At 40.3% G+C, this 27,590-nt stretch overlaps 2 pseudogenes; one reads left to right on the forward strand and one right to left on the reverse strand.

Annotated features, from left to right (window-relative positions):
- Positions 1-1,119: 1,119 nt before the first annotated feature.
- LOC142443280 (ubiquitin-conjugating enzyme E2 E3 pseudogene) lies at positions 1,120-1,740 on the reverse strand (annotated as a pseudogene).
- Positions 1,741-8,420: 6,680 nt separating this feature from the next.
- On the forward strand, positions 8,421-18,347 carry LOC142443152 (protein C1orf43-like; annotated as a pseudogene).
- Positions 18,348-27,590: the final 9,243 nt, after the last annotated feature.

Genomic DNA, 27,590 nt, shown 5'->3' on the forward strand with positions numbered 1-27,590 from the left:
TCTTGTGCCCAATCTAGCTGTCCAGAGGAAATCTCGAATTTGTCTAAATCTTCTTTGTCAAGCTGTCTAGTTATTCTTGTTCTGTAGGAATTTTTGCTTTTTTATCTTTATCCATAGAGTTCTTTCAATTCACTAAACTGGTCTTTAGTTCATAAATCCTTCTTTTTAAAAAAATCATTTTATCAGAGGCTCATAGAATTATCATCACAATCCATACATGCATCCATTGTGTCAAGTACATTTGTACATTTGCTGCCATAATCATTCTCCACTAATGACTGCTTAGTTGCTAATTGGTCCACACCAAGTTCTCACTTTCATTCAGAGTTCATTGAGATATCCATGTGCCAGGGTGCTTGGTCAGCATTTCTCAGGTTAGGTCCGAGAGGGGTTGGCCCGCTGTTGTTATCATGAGTAAGTCTTTGAGGACTTACTTCTCCATGAGTGGAGAACCCCAGTGTGCTCTGACAGGGAGTCCCTGGCAATGGACACACAGAGTGTCCTTAGGATTGACATATTTCCAGTTTGGGGTGAAGACATACTCCACTTGAAGTATGTCCTGTGAGGTTAAGCTATTGGTCCACACAGATGTAAAGATCGCCTAGAGCCAATTTTTTTCAGGAACATGTTTATTATGTTTGAGGTGATACAAAGGTAAAAGGAAATCTTCTCATTACATACTGATAAAAGTAAAAGGTAAAACATTTTCACAGCAGCATGTACCACATACTCAGAAATAGATCTGGGTTTAATACAAATGACATAATTCCTAACCATCTCCAGCTACTTTTATAACTTCATACAGATAATGAATTAGGCTAAAATGCACTATAATATTTGGTAGACTTCAGGACCAGTATCCTTAGTACATCACAAAATACATTTTGATATCCCAAAGAAGCAAGACTTGCAAGTAGGCGTTTTAAACATAACTAATCTACAGCTACAAAGTTCTACTCTTGATAGCATTTACCTTTTTCGGGAGTCTCACAGTCTCCAAAGGATAAAAGCAGAGAGTAGAATCAGTATAACATATACACAGAAGTCCATATTGTAAAGGCTATAAAGATTTGCAGCACAGTGAGAAGATGCCTTCTACTCCTTCACACTGCATACAAATTATGTTGCGTATCTCTTGGTCCACTGTCTGGCTATCCTGTCATGTTCTGCTCTGTTGGTCAAATACTGAGTGGCTATGCTTCCAACCAGAGGATCCGCAGGGTTGCAGTCTGTCAAAAGGGAACAAATAGACAGCAAAACCTTTGAAATAGTCAAAGCAGGACTCCAGTTATCTTTAAGGATGTCCAAACAGATGACTCCCTGACTGTTGATGTTGCAGTGATAGATTCTGGGGCGAAAAGTTACCTTTGGTGGCTTAAATGGATAATCTGATGAAAATGTGATATCCAGAAAAAACAGACCACCTTCATATACAGAACCTGGCGGACCAAGTAGAGTTGATCTCCATTCATAAAGGTCATCTCCTTTAGGCCCAGGACAACAGTTAGGAGGAGGATCAAGAGTTATCTCAGCTAGCTTCTGGATTCTTTTAGCACTAGTGGATAACTTAGCAGTGGCTTTGCTAGAGAGTTTGGTGTTTTTCTTCTACTGGGTGGCAGAAGGTTTTCTTTCTTCTGGTTCTTCAGGCTCTGGAGCGGCTGGGTCTCGCTGGTCTGCTTCCGAACTCCCACTGCTGATGCTGGGATTCTCATCGTCCGACCTTTACCTATCACTGGACATCTTGGTGGAGTTATTTCTTGGAAAACTCGGCCGCCCGCCCGGCCCGCTCACATGCCACTATGGTGTGGGGCTGGAGCCAAATATTTTAGGGTTATCAGTGCACACTGGTAGAGGAGGTATATAAAATCATTTTCTGAGTCCTTTCCCTAGGTCTCAGTAAAAGGCCACTGTTAGTTTTGAAAAATGGATACAGTGGTTCCAGTGTATGTACCTTTAATTTTCTGCCTCCTGCATCTTTTGTGACCTGAGTGAACTCTGGGAATGAGGGGAGGGAAGGGATCAATGACAAAATAAGCAGTAATTTATATGCCTTATTTAACATGGGTTTCACTACGTCGTTGAGGAAGAAACCAGATGAAATTGGGATGTACAAATTAGTAAATCAGTACAACTGAACCCTCAGGCACCTTGCTTATTGGGTAACATCCCTGCATATGTCTGAAACAGAAAAGATTCCTTGAGGCCAGGACAGAGTAGAGGGGAGATCCACAAGACACCTGTCATATGGACATGATGTTGTTATCACATATAAACATTTATAAACCACTTTATTTTGCCTTCTATGATTCAGATGAAATTGATTTAATAATTTACTGAAAATGTGCCTGTGGTTACTGGTTTTGTCTCTCTACCTACCTTAGTTCCTTACATTTAGGTAAAGTCTGAGAGAGAAGATAGTTCCACATACATAAATAGCAATGTGAGTTTCTTGATGGATTAGTCTGTAGGTAAAATTGGAATCTAGGTCCTGGATTAATGTTCTCTGTTCAAGAAAAGGAGTCAATGGATAGAAATAGAACATAAGTGTCAGGAGTCAGCTGTTGGTGGAGAGATTAACGTGTGGTGACCAGATTATAACATTGGTAAAGGAGGACACCAGCAGGACACCATTGATAAAACTCATATCCTGGTGAAATAGCCACATGGCAGCCAAAAACCGTATACCCTAGCTTGTCGTGCATTCTTTCCAAAAATTGGGACTTTTAAAAAATGCCGCGTGATGCGAGAAACATTTTTTAAAAATCAGGACATTCCCACCAAAAGCGGGATGTCTGGGAAAGGGCTTTATATTTAGAATGTGCCCTTCCTAACAGCTTATGTTTTGACTTGCTTAGGGCTTATGTATTATGGTATAAAGATATAGAGCTATGATTTAAACAGTACAGTTTTGGGAGTTGGTTCCTCAATTTGAGACTTTGAGTTATAAAGTTAGGATTTGGTTTATAGAATACATTCCAAGTTGTGTTCCCGATTTTTAAATTGGAATAAATGAATTAGGCTAAATGTTTTAAATTGGTTTTTGGTATCAGGGAATGCTCAGGATATTGATAGCCATTCTGGATGGTGAGGGGCTTTTCAGGTGCTTAGGGTTTCAGTGTTTGAGGAGATTATCAGTGTGTTGTCAGGCTGCTCAGCATGTTAAGGTGTAAGGGTTAATAGTCTGGGAGCTGTTATTTAGCAATGAATGGTTTGTGAATTAAGTCCCCAAAGTTATTTTTACGTATTGAAATGTAGCCTATGTTTTTTATATTTATTACCTATTTATGGCATATCTTGAAGATATGATTAGAGGAATTTTCATTTCTCTGTGGCAGCCTTTTCCTTAAAAAATCTTATTCTGATTAATGTAGTTTTAATATACAGTCAGTTTTTAAAATCTGGTGAAAGTGGATATTTTTGTAGTTTTTCTGAGGTGGGGTGATGTTTTTTCTCTTTCCTCTAAGCCTGACATTTTGACCTTTTTTTTTTTTTTAAAAAAGTAATGTTTATTAGCATATTAACATAGTGAAGTATACCCATTTTATGTTAGCTTTGTGGAGGGTTTTTTTCTCTTAACATTAAAAGCCTTTGACTTTGTTTGGTATGTTTTATGTGTCTATTTTGATACTTGATAATTATCCATTCTTTTGTAATGTAAAAAGATCATTTGTTTATATTTATTGGTATATTACAGTGCTTATTTTATATTAAATCAACTCTAGGTCAGGTTTCAATTAATCATGGTATATAATTATTTTGATGTGTTGTCTGACTCTGTTCCCAATAATTTTAAGAACTTTTCCATGTAGATCCATTACCAATATCAGTCTGCAGTTTTCTTGAAGTATCATTTGACCTTGGTATTAGGTTATAACTGGTCTCATTGAAAATGTTAGCAGTGTGAGGAGCGAGGACCTAGCAGCGGGTGAGGAGGTTGTGAACCAAAAAAAAAAAAAAAGAAAGAAAATGTTAGTAATGTACTCTCACAACCATGGTTATGTTTGTACCCAATAACTTGAACTTAAATAACACAACATAAAGTGTTTATTCATACTATGTGAATACTCTGGTCTCTAGGTAACAGAATCTTCAACTTTATCTTACAGTAAACCTTGAGGTTTCTCAGAGAATTTAATTTTGATTTAGTAATGATAGACCTTTTGAGTATCCTGAATCCTACTCATCTCTCATAGATCACTTGCTCTAGCTGGGTCTGCTGGACGTGTAGCTGAGACTCCTCGGTGTAGAGGGATAAATGATTTACACAACTCTTGACAGACAAATTGGCACTCACACCTGAGTGACTGTGTGCTGCCATCACACTTGAGCCCAAGTTTGGGAAATACTCTCTCATAAGACGTGCTGGGTGAATCTTAGAGAATTTCCTTCAGCTCACTTCGAGGAGAATGGTGTAAATCAATAAGGAGCAGGAATTCCTCAGTGATTTTGTCATTGCTTTGTTATACACACACACACAAACACACACACACACGAAACCCATCCTTCTTTTTAGTAAGAGAGCTTATGTTCCAGAAAATGTCGCATGAAAGGTTTGGCATTGGTTACCATGGAAATAACTTTTGTAAACATAACTAACAGACTGGTATTTTGTGCATGTCTTGGGTACTGATAAGTGGATTCTGAAGTTGTTGTTGTTGTTAGATGTCATTGAGTTAATTCCACATCATAGGGACCCAGTAGACAACAGAAGGAAACACTAACCTCTCCGCTGCCATACTCACAATTTAGGATGAACCCATTGTTGCCATCATGGTGTCGATCCATTTAGTTGGGGATTCCTATTTGTCCCTTCCCTTCTACTTTACCACATACACTATCCTTCTCCAGGGACTGCTCCCTTCTGACAACATTGTCCAAAGTATGTAATATGAACTCTCTCTATCTTTACCTCTAAGTAGCACTCTGAGCATACTTCTAAGACAGATTGGTTTGTGCTTTTGGACACCAATGTTACTTCAGTATTCTTAGACAGCATTATAATTCAAATAAATGAATTCTTCAGTTTTCCTTATGCAGTGTTCAACTTCCAATACATAGGAGGCAATTGATAATACCGTGATTTGGGTGAGGCGCACCTTGTCCTCAAAGTAAGATCCCTGCTCTTAAATACTATAAATAAGCCTAATTAGGCATCTATACAATGTAGCTATTGATCTCTTGATGGTTAGTATGACCATTCTGGTTTTTTGTATTTTTTTCATAAGTTATCAGTATTTCTGGAAGGCATTACAACTTAGTCAAGTTTAAATTAAGAATGTTGCTCAAGAGGGGTCTGGAAGCCAACTTTACTCTGCAACCAACCAATGTAAAAGCCGGTGGAATGGTGAGCCTTATATTCAAGGTATGCTTGATGACTGGTATACATGAGAGAGTCTAGAACAAATTTTGCTTTTCTCTAGTAGCCTGACTTGCTGATTAGTTTTAGAGGAGCACTAGTCTGCACCCTTTATCCTATAACTGCAATCTCACACAGCCCTGCCTTCAGAGACACCCAGGGGGTTGCAAAAGGGCAGTGCCAATGATATCCAAGGAGCCACTCAGGCTAATGCCTCCCTACGTTATCCCAGCATAGCCTCTTCCCAGCACATTCATTTTGTTTTCCTGCCAAACTAGGTTCCTGGGTGGAGCATGTTTCAGAAGTTCAAGCCTAGGCACTAGCTTTTTGCCTTCTCCCTAGAAGAGCAAGACTGGATGGGACACTAGAACCCAAGTCAGTAAGCCCTCTCCTACAGTTTGTGTTGTTTGCCATCTGTCAGTATTACCTAGAGCTTGGAATCCAGAATCTAGGCCAAGGTGACACAATGGTTGATCAGTCATCTCTTTCCTGGATCCATCTAAGTTTCTGCCCTCACCTTGGTTCTTGGCATCACCCATTTACCTAACTCTTGCCATTCCTTGATTGTAGGCTACAGTCTTTCCCAAAGGCTTGAAAATTGGACATCTGTAAACACAAGAGCTTTAAAGAGCAGCAAATAAGGATTCTCCTGGCTTGTTTTCTTGTTTAGGATATCTCTGTCTTGGCCAAGGTACATCTCCGATGTCCTATTGGTGTCCCTTTGTCTCTATTGTCCACCTCTACAGCAAGTTTCTCCAGTTACCACACTATTGTGCTTAAATGGACTACCCAACCATAGGCATTTCCTCACACACAATACATATTGTAAAGAATTCACAGGATGCAAGGGGATAGGGGCAGGTTAACTTAATGAACAGCTCAGAATGGGTTGGAGTGGCATGTATGAGCATGATTCAGCTTGATCACTTTCAGCAGATATGTCAAGGATTATGGTCTGAGGTGCAGTATGAGCTGATAAAGCACGTTTTTCATAAAATACTCCTTTCTTCAGTTAGATTGCTGGTGAAAAGAAGATATTTACCTTCAATGGAGCTTGAGAATTTTGAGGCCTTAAATACTTCCATTTTATTCTGAAAATAAGTATTGTATATGTAGGATGTGAATCCGAAGTTGAAAACGATATTTGAGAAATTAGTTAAATTGCTCTGTAAAGATAGAGTAGGCCCTGTGTTTAATGCAAACACCCTCAGATTGGAGCATGATTTGATCCCAGGGTGTGGGGGTGATCACTATTTAGTGCACGCAGTACAGGTTAAGAACCTGCCATGTCTTTCTCAACACTGACTCCTCTTCTGTTTCAGATCAGAGATTTGCCACAGAGAAATATGAGCCAGTCTAGGGAGCTAGAAATCTGTAACCACTGTCTTGCACATTGAAGTATCACAAGGAAGGATTTAAACTTCTGACTGGTTTGTGAACCAAATCCATTCACCCTGGGGTTGCTGAGGGCATTGCTGGGCGTAGGAGCTTGAGGGGAAGCAGGAGGGATCCGTATTTCCTGGGGTCTGACCCCAGGAGAGCGCCAGTGTACAAGGGCCCAGGCTGTCCTGATAGTCAGTTTCCAAGGTCTTTGCTCATCTCCCTGAATGATGGAATTCACTGGGAAAGTAACTGTTCATAATTGTATTAGAACTTAAGTTCTGAGTGCTCCAACTTAACAAAAGGCTCGTGTCGTGGTGGTTACAGATTGGGCTGCTAACTGCAAGGTCCGTGGTTCAAAATTCTAAGTCACACTTGGGGTGAAAGATCGGGTATCTACACTTGTAAAGATTTACAGTCTTGGAAACCCACAAAAGCAGTTTCATCTTCTCCTAAAGGGCTGCTATAATTGGAAAACACTCGATGGCAGTGAGTTGGGTTTTAGGTTTGGGTTGCTGATGACAGTGACAACTCAGTGTCTATTAGTTATGTCCCCACTTTGATTTAGCCACCATCAAATTCTCTGTGATCATTAACCAAGCAGGTAGGTCATTTTCCCCTGGGGGAGAATGCCTTAGAAGTAGATTGCCTGCACTCATTTCCAGCCAGCCCCTCTCCACTTGCCTGCCTAGGTGTATCCTTGACGGAGGTCAACGTCCTGAGGACAGAACAGGGGCCATTGTCACGAGTCTTGCCTTCACGGGGTTTTTTATAAAGGCCCTGGGCCTATCTTGTAAGTCCCTCTATCTAATAATGTGCATGCCTAATCATTCCTGCTGCTGCAGTCCCATCCGTACCTGTGATGTATTAATCTGGCACCAATTGTGATCTGTGGCATGCCTTATGTTCTATGCCCTGTTTATTCAGGGTCCTCACTGAATCCTCAGTTGTTATTTTGACTTCGTGCTAATGGTGTGTGTGGGTGCGTGTGCACACACATCTTTTATTATATCTTAAGTTTAATAAATGTTCTCCTTAAATTATATTTGACATATGGTTCACTTTTCTACTCTAACACACAATTTAGGATCACAAATAACTCAAGGTACAGTTCTCCTTTCGGACAGCATCTTGGCAGACATCTCTGCACGTAAGGGCAGGTCCTGCAGCTTTTTGGCTTCTGTCCTGAATGGGGAAAAGTTACAAAGGTCTTTTAGCTCTGCGGATAGATGCTCACTCTGCCCCTTAGCCTCAGACCAAACACACTCAGCTCTGTGTAGGTTGGCAAATCTAGTTCCCCCAATAAATACCCAGATGTACACCACTTCACCTACTAACTTCCTGCCCAAATGCACTCAGCTCTCTTGTTCGGTGGTCTGGGAATCCAACTGTTCTGTCTCAGTCTCTTGGTTCTGCTGCCACCGTGTCTCTGTTGCTGCTTCTCCCCATAATTTTCTCTCTTGTGTCACAGCTCTCTGTCTTCTGGATTGAAGAGTTTCAATGCAAGAATCTAGGATATGCCCTCCCCCCCCCCCCCGCAAGCTGCCATGTTTTCAGGCCGTGTCTCGCTTAGTCTTCCCCCATAAGGAAATGGCTGGGGAGCTCCAGGAAACGCAAATGATCCGGGCTGATGAGTCAAGGCAACGGGGTAAACCAGAGCAGCTCTGCGTAGGGTGGGAAGGCCATGGTGTCCACTAGTGACTGGCTGTTGGGGTGAATGTAATGCTGGTGATGGCCTACGGGAGCCTGGTATTTGTACTACTATTTATTTTTGTGAAGAGGCAAATCATGTTCTTTGCAATGAGATCTCGGAGGAGCCCTCATGTCCCTGTGGGGAACCCTCATGCCCCCCAACGATCTGAAAGAAGAGATTGATATTCAACTATCCAGAGTTCAGGATCACAAGTAGGAATCCCAGCTCCTTGCAGATGATGATGCCAGACTGCCACAGCTGGAAACCCAGGGAAATCAAAACTGCTACAATTGTCTGTACAAGATGAAAGCTCTGGACACCATTCATGTCTCCTGGATCCCATTTCACACTGAAGGCTGGCATCGTCATCCCCTAATAGGCAGAAATTTCCATTCCTACCTGCTCCATCTTCGGAATGCTACTACTCCTTTCAAGGGTGTGTGCAAGGCCCTCATTGATCCCCTGCTGCATGGCTATGAGGCAGCCTGCTATGGGCTAGATGTCTTTGGCCAGAGTGAGTATACCTACGCTCTCAGGAGGCCCTGACTGGACTGGCCACTGCGGTCAAAACACAAAGTGGGAGCTCTCAGCGACACCACCAGTCAGCAGCCAAAGACCTTACCCAATCTCCTGAAGTCTCCCAACGACCTTCCAGGTGACATACCTCCCCTCCAGTCAGAAGAGTAAACATGGCAAGCCCTTCCTCGAATTGAAGAACTTTAAGGACAAGTGTAATACCCTGGGGAGTACTCTGATGGACCTGACAGACTCGCTGGAGATGAGCCAGGACTGGAGTGTGCTTGCCAGGCAATCCTCAGGTTAGCTGGCTGGTGGGCCTGCACCCTTGCCCGACGCTCCCGATGTGTGCAAGATCATGCCTGGAAGACCTTGGGGGATATTTCTGAACAACAATTAAAACTATTTTCCCCAAAAGCAAAAAAAAAAAAAAAAAAAAGAATCTAGGGTCCAGGCTCTTCTTTTTTGATGGTAGTGAAATCCCAAGTTCTGTTTCTGAAATGGCTCAATTAAACCTAACTAGATGTCCAATGTGACTAATTCCCACGTTAGGCTTTCTTTTTTTAAAAAAAATCGTTTTATTAGGGATTCATACAAATCTTACCGCAATCCATACATACATCAATTGTGTAAAGAACATTTGTACATTCATTGCCCTCCTCATTCTCAAAACATTTGTTCTCCACCTAATACCCTGGCATCAACTCCTCATTTTCCCCTCCCTACCTGCTCTCCCCTTCTTCTTGAACCCTTGCTAATTTATAAATTATTATTTTGTCATATCTTGCCCTGTCTGATATCTCTGTTCACCCCCTTTTCTGCTGTCTATCCCTCAGGGAGAAGGTAATATGTAGATCTTTGTAATTAGTTCTGCATTAGATTTTCAGACATCTAAATGGCGTAGCCACAAGGGTACCAATCTATTGTTGGGCAAGCTGCCCAATCCTCTTAAACCAAATAAGCCAAACTCAATGCTATCAAGTTAACACGGACTCATCGAGAGCTTATATGACAGGGTCGAACTGCCCCTGTGAGTTTCAAAGACTATCTCATTAACAGAGTAGAGAGCCCTGTCACTCTTGGGAGAAGTGCCATCTTTCTCTCAAGGAGAAATATGTCATTTCCAACTGCTGACCTAGCGATTAGCAGCCCAACAGTAATCACTATGCCACCAGGGCTCCTTTGCCTTGTTCACATTGGCGGGCGACAAACCCACATAAATATTTGGAAGGAATTAAGACTGTATATTTGTATAGGCCAACTAACAAACTGTATTAGGTGCGACAAATAATGCTAAATTAATAACATTGTTTATCTTGAGAGTCAAAAGTGCACTCACTATGGGGGATGTATACTTTTTCATTTCATATATATATAAATTTCAATCTAATAGATGCTACATAAGTGTTTATTTTGGAGTCCTGGTTTTCGCATTTATTAAGAATTGGACTGCTAACCTCATGGTCAGTGGTACAAACCCATTAGCTGCCTGTCATGGCTTCAGAGTCTTGGAAACTGTGCAGCAGTTTTATTGTGTCCTATTGGGTGTTTATATGTCTAACTTTACATGATGGTGCGTTTTAAAGTGTTTCTAAACTGAAGTGATTGTACAATTTCTAGTTCCTTTAGAAGTTCATAATAGTTTTTTATATAGCCCATTTAAAATGTTTCCAGATGGTTTAATTAATCATCATTTTCAAAGTTCATTGATTTGTCATTCTCCTTGAGAGTCACACAGTAAGGAATTGATAGTTCTGTATGCTGTGAGGTAGGGATCCAGCTTTTTTGTTTCTTCCTCTTGGCATGTATATTTGATTGTCCAATCTGTATTATAAAGTCATCTTTTACTCACATGTTTAAAAATTAAGAGTTTTAGATTTATTGGTCATGGTATAAGCATGTTTTCTATCATTCAATAATGGCAACGTTAACAGTATTGGGGACTTTGTGTAAGAAGGGGGACAGAACAGTAACAGTATCTGGACCTACAGGTTCTGTGATACTCTCATTGTATTCTCTCATCAGCCTGCAACTTGTGCATCAATAGCAGCACAGAAGAAAGAGGAAGAAGTGCCTGGTTTGGGTATTATTATTTCAAGGATGTCCCCATGAGAAGTTGAAATTTGTGAGCATCATTGGAACTGATACAGTTAAGACAAACATAGAGCATCCCAGTTGCCGGCAGTGTCTAAGGACTAAAGTAAATGACCAAAGCTCAGGTGATTTTGATGTATATTTTCTATATTTCCTACTTGACTTGTAGAAGCCTGTATAACACTGATTCAGTTCATTGGAAAAGTGGGAATTTGGAATTGTAGAAGCTATAGCTAAACTCAGATTCTGACTTCAACATTGGGTAGGAGAAGATTAGGAATATGTATATTGATCATATACATATTGCCTATGTATTGACATTGAACTAAACTATTGACATTGAACATAATACATCATCGAGGGTACTTTGGATGACATTATCTTTCAACTTATTCTATGGCCAACCCATGAGAATCATTCAAATGATATACTCTGCCTAGTTTTTTTAAGTCATTTTATTGGGGGATCGTGCAACTCATCACAATCCATACATACATCTATTGTGTCAAGCACCTTTATATATTTGTTGCCATCATCATTCTCAAAACATTTTCTTTCCACTTGAGCCCTTGATATTAGTTCCTCATTATTTTCCTCCCTCCTTCACCCTCCCTCACTAACCCTTGATAATATATAAATTATTATTTTTTCATGTCTTACACTGTCAGATGTCTCCCTTCACCCATTTTGCTGTTGTCCGTCCCTCAGGGAGGTGCTTTTATGTAGATCATTGTGATAGGTTCCCCTACTTTTCCCTTCCCCTCTTGGTATCTCTACTCTCATTATTGGTCCTGAGGAGTTTATCTATCCTGGATTCCCTGTGTTTCCAGCTCTTATCCACCCCAGTGTACATTTTCTGATCTATCTGGATTTGTAAGGGTGAACTGGGATCATGATAGTGGCGGGGAGGATGCATTAAAGAAATAGAAGGAAGTTATAGGTTTCATTGGTGCTATATTGCACCATGACTGGCTCTTCTCCTTCCCATAACCCTTCTGTAAGGGGATGTCCAGTTGCCTACAGATGGGCTTTCAGTCTCCACTCTGCACTCCCCCAAATTCACAATGATAGGATTTTTTGTTCGTTGATGCCTAATACCTGATCCCTTTGACACCTCATGATCACAGAGGCTGAGCTTCTTCCTTGTGGGCTTTGTTGTTTCTCAGCTACATGCCTGCTTGTTTATCTTCAAGCCTTTAACATCCCAGGTATTATATCTTTTTATAGCCAGGCACCATCAACTTAATTCACCACATTTGCTTGTGCACCCGCTCTGCCTTCAGCGATCCTGTTGGGAAGGTGAGCATCATGGAATTCCAGGTTAATAGAAAAAAGTGTTCTTGCATTGAGGGAGAACTTGTGTGGAGGCTCAATGTCCATCTGCAACCTTAATACGAGAACATATAAATAAATGCACGTAGATCTATTTCCCCATCATCATATATAAATATATTTATTTGTACATGCCTATATTTAGACCTCTATCAATGCCCTTTGCCTCCTAGTTCCTTCCTTTATTTCCTTTTACTTTCCTCTTGTTCCACTATCACATTCAGCCTTCATTTGGGTTTCAGTAATTCCTCTCGGTTACATTGCCCTTGATCAAGCCCTACTAGCCCTCCTCAACATCAACTTTGGATCACGTGTTTCCTTGTCCCTGGATTTGCTAACACCCTCTTCCTTTCCCCCTGCCACCCCATGCCACCCCCCCCAACAGTTGACCCATTGTTTTCTCCTCCAGATTGTTTATCCTGCCTATCTATATAGAACTGAAGAGATAATAATATACACAGAAAAAAAGACAGAGCAAAACAAAGCAACAAAATAAAATAAAACAATAACAACAAAAAGAAAAGCTTGTAAATAGTTCAAGGTCTGTTTGTTGACCTTTAGTAGTGCTTTCTAGTTGAGTCTGATGGGGTTACATGGCCTGGATCCAAAGTCTACTTTTGGTATTCCCTGGGGACTTTGTTGCTCTGTTCCCCTTGGTGTTCTGTTTCATGCCCGTAGTGTTTCACCTCAGTGTGGTGGGGTCAGATTTGGTGAAATTCCTGCACTGTCTCCAGTGTTTTTCCTCATAGCACTATGGGTCAGTGAGTGACCTTGTGTCTCCTACTGTGGCCAACCCTATGTTTCTCTCTGTGCTTTGACTGCTCTGTGTGGGAATATCATCCTCAAGACTTGGTGGGCCAGAATGTATTTCGCTCTCTCTTCCTCTCCCTTTATTTGCTCCTGTGTGCTCTGATAATGATATGACCCTCGCCCTGAGGTATAGCTTCAATGCTGTCCTCTTAAGTGAATTCTTTTGCGGGAGGAGGGACAGTCCCCATAGTTGGGATTGGTTTGGCCCCTCAGACCTCCCTATTGGCTCCCTGCTTCATGCTGGTATGTTGCATTCACATCTTGGTTGAAGTCTGGTCCCTTTTTCTCTGTGGAGATATAAACAATACCTTCCCCTTGGGTGGGTTAGTGCCCTATTCCCCTGCTACTCATGTCTTTTTATTTCTCCCCCTCCCCCCTCCTCTTTAGTTGCCTTCCATATGTATCCCTGGATGATTTTGGTCTGGCCCCTGCCATACTACCTGGACTTCACCCCAGGAATGTTTGTATATAGTAGCTTTTCCCCCTATAACTCTTTTGCACTTTTAAGCTTACCTCAACAGACTTATGTTTTACTTGTCCTTTTGTGCTTGGTTTACTTCACTTAGCAAAATTTCCTCCTGTTCTTCCCATTCGGTAATGTCCTTCATGTGTTCATCACTGCTTTGGGGGATGCGTAGTACTCCATTGTATGTATGTACCACAGTTTTTTAATCCATTCATCTGTTGGTGGAAATTTGAGTTGTTTCCAACTCCTTGATTTTGCCTAGTTTTTAAGAAATAAGATCACCTTTTTAGGACAGTTTAATCTTCTGTGGGATTTTTGTTTGGTTAAGTATCTTTAATGCTTCTTTCTGAAAGTGATATGTTACATATCCTCCCAAACAGCCACATTCTCATTAATGCATCTAAAATGGGCCTTGTAGCCATAGAAGCTTACAAATGGGTGACGTCTCACTTCCTCTAACTATAGAAGTAGGAGGGACAATCACCCATCAACATCAGTCCTGATTTATGTGAGGCAGAGCTTAAACATACCTGTGCCCTCCAATAGTTTTCCAGTTCTGACACTAGTATCTTTCCAACAGTCCTAAGGGTGTGCAACAGAGCAGCAAGGGGAACAGAGCAGTCCTACTCAGCTCATTAATTTTTTGCAGTGGCCATGTACAAATTACAGTCCAGAGTCACAGGTAAAAATTTTATTCTGTAACAGAATGTAATTTGGTATCAGAATCTGTAGGCTATGCGTTGGCATTCATATTAAAGAACCATGTAGGCAAATTTTCTCTTCTTGAGGACAGGCCTGTTCTCTCTGTCCCTTCCAGACATTTAGCCCCCTCAAGGAAGACTCATTTCACAATTCCATCTCTCTAGGCTCCTCTCCACTCCTTGAGGTATATCCTCCTCTTGATCTTGCCTGCCCTACCCATATCATGGCTGAAAAGCCCTTTCTGGATCTGTCACAATTGGCTCTGTCACTGTGTCCCTTCTTCCCTCGGCATTATTGCTATTGGTACAGCTCTTGACTCATGAATATTACAGTGCATTGTGCAGGAGCAGCAGTAGACCAGTCCCTAGGAGGTAGAGGTTCACGATGTTCCTTGATTTGCTCTGCAGTATCTCACAAAACTAAATAGCTATCAGGTAAATAACTCTTCAGGATGTGGAAGCTGGTGAATCTCAAATGTCAGGCAGCAAACTGTTGGCTCATGGAGTGGAGGAAGCTCTCAAATCAGGTCACACAGGCAACTCACAGTTGAAGGGATGTCATGGAAATGGCTCCTGAATGTCTGCAAGCTGGCAAATCCCTAATCTATGGGTTCATTCTGAACTATGTGGCTGCAGGGGCTAACAAAACCTAATCAACAGTTCAGATAACAGGCCAGTGTCCCACTGTCTCCTCTGAACAATACTTGCAGGCAGTTCTCTCTCTTGATATGATGGCTTCTTGGTTCAACCTAGCACCTTCACTGCTTAGGCCAGATTAGGAGGAGCCCCTTAGAGAGCATGTGATGAAAGAAGGCAGGTGCAAGAGGACCTTTTATTTAAAGTTAAGTCAATACTGCTCGAAGGTGGCTGAGAAGAATTTGTCCTAAGATTGACAAGAAGAGCTTATCCTAAGGTGGTTTCTAAGAGTTTCCCCGCACTCAGGAAGGGAGATAAACCCTATGAACTTTCTGTTTAGGGATCTGAGTTATAGCTTCTTATTCCTGATCCAAGGTTTTACTTTGTTCATTAATAGGCCACTTTGATCTATGAGTTTTGTGTGGCCATAGCCATGGATTATCAAACCCACAAGTGAGACAAAGAGTGGTGTGGGAGGAATGACTTATGTAAGAATTGACCAAAAATGTTGGACAGCTGAGCTCTGTTTGACCTCCCCCATCTGCACTGTTCCTGATAGCGGGTGCCACTGAAGGTACCGAGCCTCGTACGCTGGTGATGCTGCTAGGACTCCACATTCCATTTCACAATGTACTGTAAACTAGTTTGTTAATATAAACAGGTGTTTATCTACTTTGTGTGAGTATAAATCAGCTACTTCTGGCTCATTCAGCTCATTTCACTGGTACTCAAAATTCTAATTTTATGAGTGGGTGGATTACTTTGGTGGTACAGAGGTCCCCAACACTCGAACCTTAGGAGTGACATTGCAATTGTGGCAAATATTAAAAGACAGAGAGCAGACAGCCGGACACAGGGGCTCCCTTCCCATGCCAGGACTGAGAGAGTGAATGTATATTCCAGTGGGCATATATATAATGGAGCTTACAGATCATTCATAAGGCACCCACCTCATGCACTTAGCATATACATAGTCAATGGGTAATATAAGTGAGTAACGCGACAAGCAATGAGGTGAGTCACTATCTTGACCTAATGCTGCTTGACTTCAAACCTGCCCTGAGCCCTCCCCAGGCATTTGCTACATTTTATAGTGGACTGGCTACAGAACCTGATTATTCTAATTTACCGATAACCTTCAAGCACAGTGAAGCAGCTAGGCAGAGAAATGATTCTTCTACTACTGTGTTTCAACCAAAAATAAGACACTGTTTTATATTTATTTTTCCTCAAGAAGACACACTATGGCTGATTTCCAGGGGATGTCTTATTTTTATTAAGTATGGCACAACAATCTACATTTATTCAAATATAGTTAAGTCACCTTATTGTGGAACATCAACCCTCAGTGCTGAGTAAAATGGCAGCCACAGCTTTACTTCTTCCCCCTGAAGACACACCATACCTAAAGCAGAGCGCCCTGCTCCTCACTTCACTAAGGAGACTTTTACATTCACTGTCTATGTCTCCCTCTCTGCCTCAGCTTGCAGCACGCACAGAACAACCGGGACCTGACAGTGGGGCGTGATCAGGTTGATGGGACTGCCCACACCCCTCCCATCATCTCCGAGATAGCAGCTGTCACGATGGGGCAGGTGAGAAAGGCTGTCCATCTTTGTTCCCTCTCTGTGGCGGTATGCTGCATAGCCATTCCTGTCACTATGTCTTATTTTCAGAATATGACTTATCTTGCACAATTGCTTGGATAACCTGCTATGGCTTATTTTATGGGTCTGTCTTATTTTCGGGGGAACACAGTATGATAGCTCCTATAAGACTGCTCCTTCATGGAGAGCTATTGTCGGTTGTACATTATTTGGCCTGGAGAACATGTATTTGAAAACATTCCTTTCTCAGAACAATGGAGATCTTTCTGAAAATAGAGCTAGTTTTCCGTCCCCATGGTTGCCAATGTAGAAATAAGGTCAAATACTTTCCACCAAGTTCTCAGTTTAGTACACATTATGGAATGTACAGTTTTCATTACTGTTTTGCTTTCTTTACTGTAAGATATTTTAAAAAAATCTTCAAATGAATAATACATCGTTAAATAGACTCCCCTTACTACAGGAATCACTGACATTCAATGATGTGGGTATAAAGTTCACCTGGGAGGAATGGCATCTCCTGAACCCTGCTCAGAAGACCCTATATCAGGATGTGATGTTGGAGAACTATCACAACCTGGTTTCCATTGGTGAGGAGAATTCTCAAGTCATTGACCTTGTCACTGGCTTTTCCTAACTTATGTGTTAAAATCTTTGCAGTTTCTGTGGTGTTCTCGAAGAGGTAGATTCCCATTGCATTCTCTGGTACTAGGTTAATGGGTAAGGTCATCTACTCTTGAGAAAACACCTTTTACTTTTTTTCCTTTGAACATGATTTTCCTAGAAATACAACAATCTGCACACTTTACAAACCTTAGGTTAAATTTGGTGTCTAAGATTATGTAATTCTTATGAACAGGTAATCTAATTGTCACCTCAGATGCTTCCTCTCAATAGGAACAAGGAGAAATGGGGTTGTTTTTAGAGACAAGCTGTATGGAAATTTTTCAGGTGTGTGGTCAACATAGCTTAAGGGGAATTGGCCTGGGAGGTTGATTCAACTGTTAGAAGGCCTCACATCCATCATAGGTGTCGGGTAATACATAAAAGTGTGTGTTCCTTCGAATGTGAGACCTCACTTTTCCTACCAGTTGCAAGAAGTACTCCTGTAGCTCTTCTGAGATTAGATTTTTAGATGTCCATTTATTTGATTTACATTATTGTATGTCTGTGTCTATAATTTTCTTTAAGGTTGTCAAAACTTTCCCCTTTATATGCTTGTACCTTACTATGAAAGTCCATCTTGCAAGCCTCTCTCCAAACAGAGAACTTGGAGTACATAATTGTCCCCAGAATACAACACATTCCTCTACTATTGTGCAAGCATGGATCTTAAGCTCCGGCCATAAATAGGTCTCCATTGTGTTTCCTTAGCTTTCCCCCTTGGAGTGTCTCTATTTTTGTTATTATTTCACAACTCATTTTGCTACTGTTATGAATTGGGTGACCCCTGTGAAAGGGTCCTTTGATCCCCAAAGGGGTCATAACCCACAGGTTGAGAAACACTACTCTAAAGGTATTGGTTTCCATTTTCTCATTTTTTCTCCTCTCTAAAGTTTTCTTCATTCTAGTGACATAAGTTCTTTCTGTTTTCTAATAGAGATGATCAAATTGCCTTCTCTGTTGGAATTGTTTAACAGACATATTTTTCCATATTTTATTCTTTTTGGTGAAATACGTGTGTGACTTCTGTTATTTTCAGGTATCTAAGATCATCTTCCCAGCAAGAAAATTATCCGCTTGGGATATTCTTTAGCACTGTACCTTCAATTTTTTTCTACTTGTAAGATTTAAAAAAAAATCATTTTACTGGGGGCTCGTACAACTCTTATCACAATCCATACACACATCAATTGTGTAAAGCACATTTGTACATTTGTTGCCCTCATCATTCTCAAAACATTTGCTCTCCACTTAAGCCCTTGGCATCAGCTCCTCATTTTTCTCTCCCTCCCCGCTCCTCCCTCCCTCATGAACACTGGATAGTTTATAAATTATTATTTTGTCATATCTTACACTGTCTGACGTCTCCCTTCACCCACTTTTCTGTTGTCCGTCCCCATATGTAAATCCTTGTAATAGGTTCCCCCTCTCTACCCCACCCTCCCTCTGGCTTCCTGGTATTGCCACACTCACTGTGGTCCTAAAATGATCATCCAACCTGGATTCCCTCTGCTTCCAGTTCCTATCTGTACCATTGGACATCCTCTGGTCTAGCTGGGTTTGTAAGGTAAAATTTGGATCATGATGGGGAGTGGGGTATGTTGTATGTTTCATCATTGCTACACTGCACCCTGACTGGCTCTCTTCACCGCCACCCTTCCTTAAGTGGATGCCCAATTGCCTCCAGATGGACTTTGGGTCTCCACTCCGCAAACCCCCTCATTCACAATGATATGATTTTTTGTTCTGATGATGCCTGACACCTGATCCCTTTGATACCTCATGATCAAACTGGCTGCTGTGCTCCCTCCATGCAGGCTTTGTTACTTCTGATCTAGATGGCTAATTTTTTTTTAAGTTGCCTGTTCCTCCAATAACTTTTTAAGTGGAAAGGACATTATTAACATCCTGCTTTCTTTTTTCCTTTCTTTCTAATTTTTTTTTCATTAAACGCATGTCTGATGTATATTCCTTATTATGCAGTATGCCTTCTTAAGCCCACACCCACACCTTCTTAACAGGTCCAAAACCTGAATGATGCTTTGCTGCTTCTATAGAACATTTGGGCTGTATATTCCAACACTGATTTTTTTGTTATTGAAATAGTGCATAGTATATTCAATATTGCTGTCTTTGTTTTCTGTCTTTTTATTAGTCTTTGGTTTCCATGTATATGATGATCTGGTCTTCAGTCATTAGTGTTCACTCATCAGTCTTCAAATCCTCAAGTTTATTCTTTAGATAATCTCTATGCTCTCTGATCTAAATCCTTTGGCCAGCTTCAACTTACATTTGAGGAACTGATGATCTGTTCCACAGATAACCCCTGGCCTTGTTTTGATTAATGAACTTCTCCATCATTTCTTTCCATAGATGTGGTTGATTTGATTTTCATTTGTTTGATTTAGAAAGATCTACATGTATAGTCTCCATTTCTGTTTCTAATAAGGAATTTGTTGTGAAATCATTAGTCTCAAAATTTTATCAGTTAATTTGTGTGTCATTTCTGTCACTAAAGCCACATTTTCCAATTACTGTTATTGTTCCCAAATTTTACATTCATCAGTGCACATGATTGTATGGTTGATCAGTGTCAGGTTGCAAAAGTTTTGGAAAATTTTGAATATATATCTTTTTAATCATTTTATTTGGAGATTTCACAGTTATCTTAACATTCCATAGTTCAGTCACATGGAACAGTACTGTACAATTGCCACCACAGTTCCAAAACATTTTCTTCTTGAACTCCTTGATATCAGCTACCCTTTATCCTCTCCCTCCACCACCCTCAATTTCTTTATTGTGAAAAACAGAACCTGGATGAAAGTATAAAGCAGCCTTATCTCTATAGTCCTTGCCACAGGGCTTGAAAGACCAGTACTAGTGTTAGAAGAAAACCTCCACAAGCAGCAAGGATAAAGCTAGAGCTTATAACGCACAATCTCCAGATAGTTTTCTTCCCAACTACCCTTCTTCCATTAAAGATGTTCGTATGCAGCTCCTACAGGTGGCTGACTTCTTGCTTCTCAGCTAAAGATGCCTAGCTTTCAAAGCAATTAGCTTCCTTTTGTTGCTATCACTCAAGGAACCAACTATCCATTTGTCTCTTAAATGCCTTCTGGAAGGGTCCTAAGGGATGGTTGTGTAATTGAAGGGCAGAAATAAAAAAGGCAGACAGGAGTATTTAGGCATTCACCTCTTCTTGGATGCCAAGTCTGAGCAGGAGAGAGAATGTATTCTTTCACCAATTTACCATATATACTCCTGTATACGTGGAGTTGTTCAGCACTTTTTTAATGCAGATTTGTGGTAAAATGCAGTTTTTGTAATATTTGGGTTGGCTTATACTCGAGTATATATGGTATAAAGTCTCAGGGCATGCAGGCACATGCCCCCTCCCACCACCACACAGACACCTATGTACCAAACAAGGTAGGCAGTGCCTTTAACCTGGAGGGCCCTGAACTATTTGGGTGAACAACTTAAGACCAGTGCTGAGGGCAGGTGGGGGGAATAACTGTCATCTGAGCAGGGTGGCCAATAACAACAGGTCTGCTCTTATAGCTAAAGCTGGTGGCAGCTAGTAATTAGCCATGTGCTTGTATGAGGTATCATTAAGGTCACACTATAGTAAGGGGATATTGTGGAGATGGTTTTTAATTCAGAGAATGTGACTGGGACTCTTTTCCAACTTACAAATGTGCATGCCTCACTCTTCCCAGATACTAGGCCTTGCAATCTTCTTTAATTCTGAGAACAAAGAATTTGTCTACATCCACCCTCTTCTTGGTCCTCAGTTTCCCACAGCCTGATACTTATCATGAAGTGTTCTAAAAGAAATCAGGATATTCACACATTCATACTTGTTCATTCTGTAGTATCTGTGCCTTCTGGAGGCTTCCACCACTTGCAGCTATATACATTCACTGTTACATGACCTTATTTTTGCTGTCTGCTTTTTCTTCTTTAATTGCACATGCTACTCCTACGGGCCGGTTTTGCTTTGGGGCTAAATCTACATTTATGTTTGCTTTAACAGTAAGTGCACAAATTTAAGTAACACTTGTGGCTGGTCTTACCTGCATGCATATGAATATTAACCTACCACTGACAGAACTATACTTCAGAGAAGATCTTGAATGTACTTTTGATGATCAATATGACACCAGTATTTTCAATTTGTCAATCTCAGCCTTATAAACCTTTTGATTATCTAATTTAAAATAGCCAGTACCAGTCTATTAAAGTTTAATAAGCCATATACCATCAATATTTAAACATTCCATTTTGTTTTGAACACTTGCAATTGTTCTTGAAAATACTTCATATATTCTGTCTTCCAATTATCAGAGGATGTATGCAGCTATTTTTTCTTATTTTCAGTCATGACTTGTCAACCACTTAATGTCCCCAAAGTTCTCCTCCATCCACATCATCACTGTTGACTGTACTTTGAAGATTTAATACTTGTTCAGTGTTACTTCATTGCCATTAAACCTGAGGGGTTCTTGTTCCAGAAGTAGATCACCAGGTCTTCCTCCCAGTCCCTATTTCTGGAGAATCCACTAAGACCTGTGCACCATGGGTGGTCCTGCTTTTCTTTGAAACACTGGGTGGCAGTGCTTCTGACATCACAGCAACCTTCAAGCTACCGGACAACACTGGAAGATGGGTGGTATAAGCTAGAATACAGGCTCCATAAACTAGAGAATATGTTTCTGTGCCATGGTGCTTTCATATATACCTGTAAACGTGATTTTCTCCCAGGTAGAACATTCTGCATTTTTCATATTCCGAACTTTATCTAGTACTTAGTTGTATCTCAGTAAAGATTGATGGAATGAATACATCTGTCATCTATCAACTGAAGTTAGCAAGCCTTACCACTACTTTGGCCTATTTGTCTCAATGTTTTGTTTATATTACATTTGTTGTATATTTCATGGCTTTATTTAAGTAAATACCAAATCTGTGTGCATTCATTACTTTCTTATCCAACCTTGTTTCTATAATAACTGTTTTGATCCTTGGGATTCTTTACACGATTGTATTACTTCCAGTGGGCAATAAATTTTAAGCATAGTCTTTTATTTACATTCATGTAAGAGGGTTGTCACTAAAGATTTACCTTGTATCAATGCTTATTTTAAGAGGTCCATGATGGAAAGATTCAATGTTCTCTTCTTTTATAGAAATCCAGAAAGATGGTGATCATATGCTCGAACACTTGCAACAGGAAAGATATAAGGACAGAACAGAACAATGGTATAAATTTAATACATTCGAAAGTTTTGTTTCTCAGCACAAAACTAATTTTCCTCTCAAGGAAAATTATGAGATGTTTGATTTTCATGAAGAATTGTAAAATCAGAGTTAATCACTCTGAAATTAAATAAGCACAGAAGCAACAAAATAAAGAAGTCAATTGTGCTCAATGCAGATGAGAAAAATTTTCCCCATGTTGAACAAGAGCAATTTTATACTGAAATGAAACTCCCTGAGTGTGAACAATCCAGATTCATGAAGTCTCAGTGGATTCAGCATCAGGAATCAGATGAAATTGAGAAACCACACACAGGTGATAAATGTGGGATGACCTTCATTGAGGAGCCTTTGCTCTTGGAGCACCAGATCATTGATGTAGTAGATAAGATCTATAGATGCAGTCATTGTGGACAAAAATTCAATAAAATGTTCAATCTCAATGAACATTATCAAAAAGCTCACGAAGGACAAAAGCCATATAAATGCTTAGAATGTGGCAAAACTTATCATAGGAAATCATACCTCAAGGAACATCAGAAAACTCATGTGGCATGGACTACCTATGTGTGCAATGAATGTGGGAAAGGTTTCACCAGGAAGAGTAATCTCACTGCTCATCAGCGAATTCATACTGGGGAGAAACCCCATGTATGTGGTGAATGTGGACAAGCCTTTATCAACAGAACTGTTCTCACTGTTCATCAACGAACTCATACTAGAGAGAAACCCCATGTATGTAGTGAATGTGGAAAAGCCTTTATCAGGAAGACTGCTCTCACTGTTCATCAGCGAACACATACTGGAGAGAAACCTCATGTATGTAATGAATGTGGAAAAGCCTTTATCAAGAAGAGTGCTCTCACTGATCATCAGCGAACTCATACTGGAGAGAAACCCCATGTATGTAATGAATGTGGGAAAGCTTTTATCAGGAAGAAGGGCCTCACTGATCATCAGCGAACTCATACTGGAGAGAAACCTCATGTATGTAATGAATGTGGAAAAGACTTTTATCAACAGGACTGCTCTCACTGTTCATCAACGAACTCATACTGGAGACAAACCTCATGTATGTGGTGAATGTGGCAAAGGCTTCACAAAGAAAGCAAATCTCAAAATTCATCTACAAATTCATACTGGAGAAAAACCTTATCTATGTGGTACGGGTGGTAAAGTTTTATCCGGATGAATTTCCTTATAGCACATCAGAGATTTCACACAGTAAAGCAGTCCTTTGCATGAATTAAATGTGGAAAATCTTATATGTAGAAGTCAAGTCTCATTAAACATGAGAAAATTCCCAACGAGAAAACTTTTCATTAGGGTTAGTGTAACAAAGCTTTTAAAACAAAGGAAGAGGTGCTCGAGTTTGGCCTGGACCAAGTGTTTGAACAGACAATTGTGATTTACCATGCAGGTACCCATTCTCTGAACTACTGTCCCTCTACTGACATGGCCCATCGGTTTGGGGACAGGGCCTTCCACACCTCCACATGGCCCAAGGGCACCTCAGTTTTCTTCCAGCTATCAGTGCCTGAAAGAGCTGAACCCATTTTTTTCTGGGTCACAGCTATACCAAACAGTAGATTGCCCAATAAGATGCCAGTAGTGCCTGCCCCATTTGCGTGCTCATTGTTAACCCCAGAAACAGCTCCAAAGTACCATAAAATAAGATGATAGAAGATGTATACGAACAATTAATCCTGAGGACCATTGCACCACAGCGAACCTCACCCTCCATGACCCTGAGAGGAGAACTAGACGGTGCCCATCTTCCACTGCTAATTACTCAGAAAGAGATCACAAAATAGGAGCATGAGTTGAGTGGGAGAACACAATGGAACAAAACCCAAAATCATAAAATAGATCCGGCTTACTGGTCTGCTGGAGACTTGGAATTCCCAGACTATGGTCCTTAGTGTCTTCACTCCAGGAAATGTACTCACTCCTCTGACTCATCTTTCAGCTAAACAATATACAGGCTTGGAGGGGAAGAATAACATCTGGGAAGTATACAGTCCTTACAGCAAACAACCATATCAAATCAAAAGGATAGCATTTGGTTATGAATAAAATCTCATAAAAGCAAGAAGGAACTGGAAAGAAGGTTGAATAATGATGGTAAAACAGGGAGGGCGGAAGTGGGAAGAGTGCTGGTACATCTTGGGGACTGCAATCAAGGCATGAATTGTTGAATGGAAAACCAATTTACTGTGTAAAGTTTTAAATCACATTAAAAAAAAGAGAGCTCATGTCACATCAATGATTTCATGTAGGATAGTTACCATGTAGCTGTCATGAGTGTGGGTAAAGATTTATCTGTGTTTCTAAGTTTTCTTGACATGAACACACAATGGAAAACGCTTTAAATTCAGTCAAGATGGGAAAGCTCTCCACAGGGAGTCATGTGTCATCCACACTCATCTCATACAGGAGGAAAGCTCTGGCAACATAGTGACTTGGCATATACCTACTTTGGCTTCTCGTGTGTCAGTAAACTACACTAGGATTCTAACTAATGTAGTTCTGGATGGCTGGCCGATAGCCAAAAAGGAGTCATGTGACAATAGGGGATTTGTACAGCAGAGACCATATAAATACAGGGACTGTGGAAGCGCGTATGCATTTAGTGACTGGCAGTGCCTCCAGTATTAAATTACATTTTCTTTTATGTTTCCAAAAGCCCATAGGATAAACTCTGATGCAGTAATTGGACAGGAGGGCTGAACAAAATGTCTGCCACATTGTATGACTTCAATGTAAACCCTGCAGGAAATCATATGAATAGAGACTGGGAAAGCCTGATAGACTCATCATGTATGCATACGTACATTGATATCAAGACCAATATCTGATTTTACCTTTGATCTCTAACTACGTTAACCAGAGAAATACTGTGACCATAGAACAGGAATGATCATGGTCTTGCTATCATGCAGACTTCTTGGGAAAGTCAACTATTGCAGATGTAGTTAAGTTAAAATAAACCCTTTATCCTTTTATATCTTTTTGACCCATTTAAAATATATTGTAGTTTTTAATATTCCTTTGTGATTGAGCTTTATCTTTTTGCCTTTGTTGTTCTTTAAAATATATCTCATTATATGAATGCCATGATACCTACTAGTGAGTGGTATTGCTGGATCATATGGGATTTCAAATACTGGTTGTTGTAAGTAGTGCCACATGGTTTTTCACAGTGGCTGTAAGTATTTATGGATCCAAATCCCTCCTATCCTCCAGCATTTGTTTACTTTCTTTGGTTTGGGCTGGAATTGTAGGTGTTAAGTGCTGTCATTGTGGTTTGAATTTACATCTCCCTGAAGGCGACTGATCCTGAGTATTTTTTTAAGTTTGTTAAACATTTGTCCTTCATTTTTGGTGAACAGTCTGTTCATATATTTTTCCTATTTCTTGATTGTGTCTCTTGTTATTTTCTTATTGAGATGTAGAGTTCTGTATATTTTCTTAATTAGCCCTTTGTCTGATGTGTTATTGGTAACAAACATATTCCCAATCTGTGGGCTCTCATTTCACTCTTCTAATTCTGTCTTTTGGCGTGCATAGTAGTGTAATTTCACTTATATCCAATCGGCTTTATTCTAGCTGGTGACCTTTGGGAGGATTGAAGTGTCTCCGAAAATCCCCTAGGCCCCAAATGATAATCAGGTGGGGTTTATTGTAAGAACAAAAACTGAAGCCAGTTTGGCAGTCGAGGGGCTGAGGGTATTACATTCTTTCCATGGGTAAGCAGGGAGAGGCTGAGGACTCTGCATTCTTTTAGCCAAAGGTTTACAGAGGCTGAAATAGGAGTTAATTTTTCCTAACTTTGGGAGGCAGGAAGAAATTGGATAAGGAACAACACTAAAAAGGTTAGATCTTTTTGTCCTGGGTGGTGCCTCTTTGAGGGGCTGAAGTTGAACATTGTGAGAGGCCTCACTATGGATGTGTAGAGGAGACAAAGCCTGGGTTTTTGATCCTGCAGGAGTCAATGGGGTACCTGCTCCCTGCAAAGTTTAACATAAGGCTGGGAAAGGTCAGACTCCTTGGGAAGTGTAGGGTAAAGTCCCTTAGGAACTGGCTCCTGGGATCCTGGGATTTTAGGCTAGCTGGTGCATTACCCTTAGTTGTCAACAAAGACCCTGAGTGGGAATTAGTAACATTACCAGGAGATCTGCCTGCTTGACACATCTTTGTAATCACCATGGGGGTCCTGAAGAAGATTTAGCCCAGTGGTTCTCAACCTTCCTAATGTTGCCACCCTTTAATACAATTCCTCATGTGTGGTGACCCCCAACCATAAAATTATTTCTGTTGCTACTTCATGACAGTAATTTACCTACTGTTAAGAATAGTAATGTAAATATCTGATATGCAGGATGTATTTTCCTTGTTAAAAATTGAACATAATTACAGTGGAGTGATTAATCACAAAACAATATGTAATTATATTACAAATAAATGAAATTTTGTGTTGAAGCATGGCATATCATGAGTAACAGTCCTAATATAGGAACAGTAAATGACATTGCTACATCTTGCTACAATATGTGCAAAAAGCCAACGTCAGTGCGAAGGTAAAGATAGATTCTTTCTCAACAGATCAGAAATCCTCAGGGTAGTCTTTGAACGTAAAGCATAGTGATTAATTACAAAATAATATGTAAATGTTTTGTGAAATGTTTATTTCTAATTACAAATAAATGAAAATTTGTCTTGAAGCATCATGTAGCATGGGTAACAGTCTTAATATAACAGTAAACTACATTGCTACATCTTGCAACAGTATGCGTAAAAAGCCAACATCAGTGTGAAGGTTGAGATAACTTCTTTTTCACCAGATCAGAAATTCTTGAGCTAGTGTTTATAAAAGCACTACGAAGATCATCTTCCACAACAAGTCTTTTTCTGTATTTAGATTTTATAATCAACAAGCTGATACACCTTTTTTTAACAAAGATATGTTGTTGGAACTGGAAGAAGAAGGTGCAACACAGTCTCAGACAGAACAAGATATGACTACAAACACTTCAGAATTTTGTAATTGGCATTGTAGAAAAACTAGTTCTTG

The sequence above is a fragment of the Tenrec ecaudatus genome, chromosome 3 (assembly GCF_050624435.1).
Source record: "Tenrec ecaudatus isolate mTenEca1 chromosome 3, mTenEca1.hap1, whole genome shotgun sequence".
Taxonomy (NCBI): Eukaryota; Metazoa; Chordata; class Mammalia; order Afrosoricida; family Tenrecidae; genus Tenrec; species Tenrec ecaudatus.